Source organism: Onychostoma macrolepis, chromosome 08 (genome assembly GCF_012432095.1).
Source record: "Onychostoma macrolepis isolate SWU-2019 chromosome 08, ASM1243209v1, whole genome shotgun sequence".
In the NCBI taxonomy this organism is placed as follows: Eukaryota; Metazoa; Chordata; class Actinopteri; order Cypriniformes; family Cyprinidae; genus Onychostoma; species Onychostoma macrolepis.
This window is the reverse complement of record NC_081162.1, coordinates 24,520,148-24,526,717: the sequence shown is the minus strand read 5'-3', so window position 1 is coordinate 24,526,717 and position 6,570 is coordinate 24,520,148. Positions and strand designations below refer to the sequence as shown.

The 6,570-nt window shown below is 32.2% G+C and overlaps 1 long non-coding RNA gene across 1 annotated transcript; it reads left to right on the top strand.

The window, feature by feature from the left end:
- Positions 1 to 1,677: 1,677 nt before the first annotated feature.
- LOC131545234 (uncharacterized) lies at positions 1,678 to 6,516 on the top strand. The gene is made up of 3 exons (XR_009272368.1): positions 1,678 to 2,049; positions 2,219 to 2,448; positions 5,425 to 6,516. It is a non-coding gene; the product is annotated as an uncharacterized LOC131545234 (long non-coding RNA).
- The last annotated feature ends 54 nt before the right edge of the window (positions 6,517 to 6,570 follow it).

The window sequence follows — 6,570 nt, the reverse complement described above, 5'->3', positions numbered from 1 at the left end:
ATAGGTGAACAAGCCCTGATCAGTTTGTTTATTTATTTAAAAAATTGATTTGATTGATTAATTTTCTTTTGTGCATTTATTTCATTTTTTATTATTTATTTATTTTTAAATCTCATTAATGATTACTGCAATACAGTAATCTTATTTTTTTAAATTAAACTAAATAAATTTAAAGCCATATAACAAATGCTTTAATTTAAATAATATATCATTATCTGCATTACAGTAATAAACAAGATTTTCTTCTAATGAGATCTTGGGGAAAATGTGCAGGTATCTATCTAGCTCTAATCTAATCTCTCTCTCTCACTCTCTCTCTCTCTCTCTATATATATATACTGCAAAAACTCTTTATGGTGCTAAAAAAAGGCTTCATTTGCTTAATGCAAAATAGTTATATTTTTCTTCTGATTTAGAGTGAAATATGCAAATTAATCCACACGTGAAAATCGATATGAAAAATGTCTTGATATTAACAAGGCACATTGGGCCGCTTTTTTATTTATTTATTTAGTTTTTCTTAGAGCGTACTCTTGAGGCATTCGCAAAATATCATCTGTACACTGTTTTATTTGTATTTATAAACGTTGCAATTGCAGTTGTTTGTCCAGCAGAGGGCAGTAACATCACGTCTTTACATCTCCGCATTTCAGTAATAACTCTCGTCTTCATGAACTGAACTACCAAGTTAATTAGTTTGGTCTTGTTAGTAAAACTACAGGGAATGTTGTTTAATTGTCAAACGCACTGCGTTTTTCTGTTGTGTGTCAGCTCTGTGTGCCACTGTTTGTCAAACCCAGCGCTGAATTCATGTTGGTTTAGCCTGACCACAGTATAACACCATATTATTGTTATTCCAGCTCTCCTCCTCCCTGCTATAAAATGTGTTTCTGTTTCTTCTGAAATCTCACTTCCCCATATTAACTGTGTTAGTTTTGGACTAGGCCTGGCGCCCACCCGCAGACCTGCCTGGGCTGCACTGCATTCTGGGTAGATCTTCTCGATTGTGTGTTTTAATAGCTCACTTGATCCTTCATCGGGGAGCGGGAGTGTCTTTTATCACGGATGGGATATAAACGCTGGGACGGGAAGCGTCCTCTTTGTTCTGAGATGAGATGCCAGCTGGGCTGTTTTTATTAGCACTTTGTGGCAGGCCAAAATTATTTTCCAAGTGTGAAAATAATCAAGAGTCCCAGAGTAATTGAAATCATAAATCATAAAGAAGTTGCCTGGAATAAAATGCAGGCCAAGCTGTTTATTGCATTTAATTCAAATTAAGCATTTAATTCATGCTTTTTAAAATTAATAATTGAATTAATATTTTTATATAGGCCTAGTTTAATGTATTTCTTGATATTTTAAAATATTTCTGTAAATATTTATTTTATTGTGCATGTTGTTAATATTTAATTAATATTTTGAATAATATTTGTTATATACATATATATGTGTATGTATATGTATATATATATATATATATATATATATATATAACAAATAATAAATATTCTTATTACATCATTTTAATTTAATATCTTGTATAATTTATATATGTTTAATTAATTGTTTTATATTTTATATATGTGTGTTTTATATACATTTATATTTATACTGTGTGTGTGTGTTATATATATGCAGTTAGAATATTTTTATTTGAACTTTTAATTAAAGGTTGTTCCATATTTGGTCTATCTAGGATTGCTTAAACAAGAGAAACAGCATCACTGTAAAGGACAGAAGTTTTAGACATCTTATAAGTGTGGTTTTCAACCTTGAAGGGGCCAAATAAAGGAAGTTCTGATTATTTCTTCACCCCTTTTGAATGTTGCGGTGCTCCTCGGCCATGAAGAATCTGCAGTTTGTTGTTCTTCATGGGTGAGAGTCTTCACGACGTCAGCACTCTTTCTTCTCCAAAACCTTGAATGAACAAAAGGAGGATTGTGGTCAGTCGTCTAGCAAACGCGTCATGCAGCCCCTGAGGAAAAGACGTCACAGATTACAGGAGACTCGCCAGATGCTCAGTTACACTGGGTTTGGAGTCCGTCATTTGTAAGCTACTACAACAAAAACATCTACTAAATGCATAAATGTAAAATAAGAAGTTCACTTCAGTTTGATTTCTGCTACTAGTTTAACAGGAATATAATGATCTAAGTAGAGCAGACCCACTGTCCTACTGACTTTGATGTATAAAACTGTTTTGTCTTTTTTGGTGCAGTGATGCTGAAAGCTGCTTCCTGTCCCTGCAGACACTGAGTGGCGGTGGCTCTTTGAAACAGCGGGCAGGAGCGCTGGGTCAGAACCGGGCCTGGATTAGGGCCGTGTGGCCTATCCTGTCGCCCCAGCACTGTCATTTCAGTCACTTCCTCCACTTCCTGTTGACGCCACTTGGCACATCTGTACAATAAACACTGCCTTCCTGCCTCCCTGCAGCCCACGGTCCAGGAGGTAAGACTCATCTCCACATGCAATCAGCCTGATTGCTTTATATATATGGGTCAAAGACGAGGCGTCCCGTTTTGGTGTCTGCATCAAATTCAGTTTACAAAGTGATTTCATATACATAAAAAGCAAATGAAATGCAAGTGTGTAATGTCCTCTATAATGAGTCTTATTCTAAATATGCCTGACAAGATTTTTTTTATATATAAATGTCATTTAGTGGGTGTCATTTAATGATAGACATAATTCTTTTGCACAGAAAAAATAAACATTCTAATGCACAGATAAAAAAAAAAAAAAATTTAAACTTTGTTTATACTATTGTTTTGATGTATTATTATTATTATCAATGTTGAAAACAGTTGTGCAGCTTAATATTTTACTGTGGAAACTGTGATACCTTATTATTTACATTTTTTATGAGGAAATAGTGTAGTTGATTACAAATATAGTTTACATATATGCACATGAATGTGGGTGATTCTATAATTGGAGATACATTTGGCATTTCAGAAAGTTAAGAAAAAAAAACTTTTCACTAACAGAATTTTTTTTCAGTATCTTATTGAAAACATATTTCATTTTAATAATTCAGTGCTTGCCAAACAAGTTACTTCCTCTTTTTTTGTTGTTTTTTTTGGTATTGGTATTGTTTGTCAACTCTGTTACAGACAAATTAGCCAATGTGTAGAAATAACAATAAATCATAACAGGAAAAATCCTTATTGTTTCATTAGATAAACAGTCCTTACTTTCCATCACTTGAAACTGAGATAATATTTCACCTATGCATACCTTAAAAATGAAAAAAATACCCAGGTCTTCACAGAACTGTCCACTTGAGCAAATATTTTTAATCTGAAAATGTATTATATACAACATCCAGTTAAAAAAAAATGCTGTTGAAATATTATACGGGTGCAAAAATGAATCAATGATCTTTATGAGAATTTAAACAACAATTTTATTGTTTTTTTTGTGAAAATAGTTCATAAACAGAGTTGACCCTTTACGTAACAGAATTGACAGAATTGTCCGGTGGATTGTCAGCATTGTTACTCTATCTTGGTAACAGAGTTTGATGGTAACAGAATTGACAATTCTATTTATTTTTTGTCAAAAACTCCACTTGTTAGCATGAATGCTAAGAGCACATGGCACTAATGAAATCATGATTAAAAGACTTTTAAATGACACAAAGTGTGATCAATGAAAAATTCTATTTTCCTTTTGATATTGTGGTAACAGATTTGCCACTTTATAAAATAACTCTCGGTGTAAGAACTTTTTAGATTAAAATATTTTCTTAGAGAAAGCACATAGACTTTTCAGTGCTTTAGATCTTATCAGTAAGGGAAAGTGACATCATTTCCTGTATCTTACATAGTTGTGGGAGATAATTCCACTAATTTAAAGGCAAAGTATGGTACGGTGACAGAGTTGACGCAAGATTTACGGACACACATTTTTATAAGAAAAAAGTTATTTAAAAAAAAAAAAAAGATGTTGTAGAATTAGGTAAATTAATCTTTAGTGCTTTTATAAATAAAATGAATGAAATATTACCAAAAGAAAAGTACAATAAAATATTTTGATTACACAAAGATACATGATGGAAAAATGCACTGACCAATTTTCAGATATTTAAGACACGTTTTGCAAAAAATATTAAATTGTTATGGACTGTAACATCTTGTAATTCATAACAACAAGTAACACAGTATTACAATAATTTAAAAAATAAAACCATTTGAAAAAAGCAGAAAAAAATAATTACTTCGGACACTAAATGTACCTGCAATTATAGAATCACTCATATGTTACGCATACATGTTTTGTATTATCATAATTAATTAAAAGATTAGCACTCTAATAATTTTTTTTCTTTTTGTGCTTTAAGACAGTAACTCGGGGGGAGAAGTATTGTTGAATATATTATGTTATTATTGTTTACTTTGTGCACAAAAAGTGTTTTCGTAGCTTCGAAGAAGAATTTAAGAATCAAAAATATCTTAATTTGTGTTCCGGAGATGAACGAAGGTCTTATGGGTTTGGAACGACGTGAGCTTGAGTAATTAATGACAGACAATTCATTTCATTTTTGGGTGAACTATCCCTTTAAGTGCTTTTCATCATTTCATGCATTCAATCATTTGATACAGATCGGAACTTCGGAGCATGTATCTCGAATCTTTTTTTCTGATTTATTTTTATTCTATATTTATTTATTTATTTTTAAGGCAATACAGTTATAAAAACAAAACAAAGAAAAGAAGTATACACAAATACAAATCCCTTAAGAAATAATTAACCGTGGTTTTACTATAGTAGTAACCAGGTTTTTTATTTTTTGTATAACCACAGTTTTACTACAAATACCATAGTTAAACTATGGTTAGCATGCTTTTTTAAGGACACACAGGTTAAATATAGAGATGCTTTCTGTGTGGGTACTTTGCTAAAACAAATAAATGACATCTTCCTCAGAAAAGTGACAAAAACAGCAACTCGCTTCAATGTCTGACTTAATATATTTATGAATTATGTCCATAAGCTTAGTTTGAATTTTGGATTAACTCAGTTTGTTGCTTGCCCTCTTCATATTTAAGTAGAGAACTATAGTTTCCAAAGTCAGACATCACTTGTTATGATTTTCAAGGGTGTAGAATTTAGTAGGGACGCAATATCCAGCGCTACTAAATTGTCCCTAGCAATAATAGTGATCAAACAATTAAATGTCTGTTGTCTGCCGTTATGTCCCCACCAATGCCAAAATCAAACCTACGGCCTTGCTAAACACATTTTCAAGTATTACAATTTGTTATTTGCTGACTTATATAATCAGTAAATCAGTGATGGAGGCATATATGGCGTTCTTAGCTGATGTTTATAATGTGTAACCCACAGCGGGATGAAGGGAGGTGGTGTCAGTAGAGCTTGCGTGGCTTTTGTTGGACTCACAGATCTCTGTCCCTCTGCCAGATTCAACATCAGCTCTCTCTCGAGCAGTGCCCGCTGTCTAAACACTGGGCAGAGTCATCTGGAGAAAGCCTGTGAAATTCAACATGCCCGGAGGAATATGCAAGCGCTTTATAGTCATCCTGACTGGTTATTTTTGCATCGGCCAGCCTTCCTGCCACACACACTTTAGATAAGAGTGCTGAGAATAAAGATACTCACGCCTCAATCTCAGCTGTCATGCTAAACTCTTCAAAACACAGAAGAATGTATTATTAAAACAACATGTTTCTTCAGAACAAATTGGAGATTTTTCTTCTTGGCAGTATAAAATATCACAGTTGATGAAAATGTTTAATGCAGGCATTTCAAGCATGCACATGTTTGCTTCATTATTAATGAAGAAGAGAATGTAGAAGAATCTGACACATCTGGAGGAAAACCTTCAAACTTAAGCTCTCACAAGTGCAAAAAGAATTATTCCACTTAAAGGTGGATTTTTTTTGAGCAGCAAATCGGCATATAGAATGATCTCTGAAGGATCGTGTGACTGATGACTGAAATAATGATGCTGAAAATTCAAGAATAAAATGCATTTTAAAGTGTATTCAAATAGAAAACAGTTAATTTAAACTGTAATATTATTTCACAATATTACAGTTATTATTGTATTTTTTTGACCAAATAAACGCAGCCTTATTGTCAAAAATGTTAAACACCCTTCAGAAAATGATTTTCTTACTAATATTTATGTTGTTTTCAATTACAATAATTACGAATTCTAACAATTCTTAAATCATGATGCATTTACTTGAGAAGCAACCTAAGATATTAAGTTGTGTTGTCTGAAATAAATCAGCAAAATTAAGTGAGTTTATGCTTAAAACAAATCAATTTAATTTTAAAGGGAAAACAAAATTATTTTTCTTACCCCACTAAAAGATATTTTTTTCTTGTTTTATGCATAAACTCACTCAGTTTAGATTTTGTTAATTAATTAATATCTTAAGTACCTTGATTTAACAAGGTTTAGATATTTGTACTGAAAAACAAGACAAAAATCATGTTTTGCAGCACAGTCTTACCAACTCAAACGTTTGAACTGTAATGTTAATGCAAGTGCTGTAAACTCAATCTTTTGCTCTTCACTGTTCATTTCTGTGCCACTAG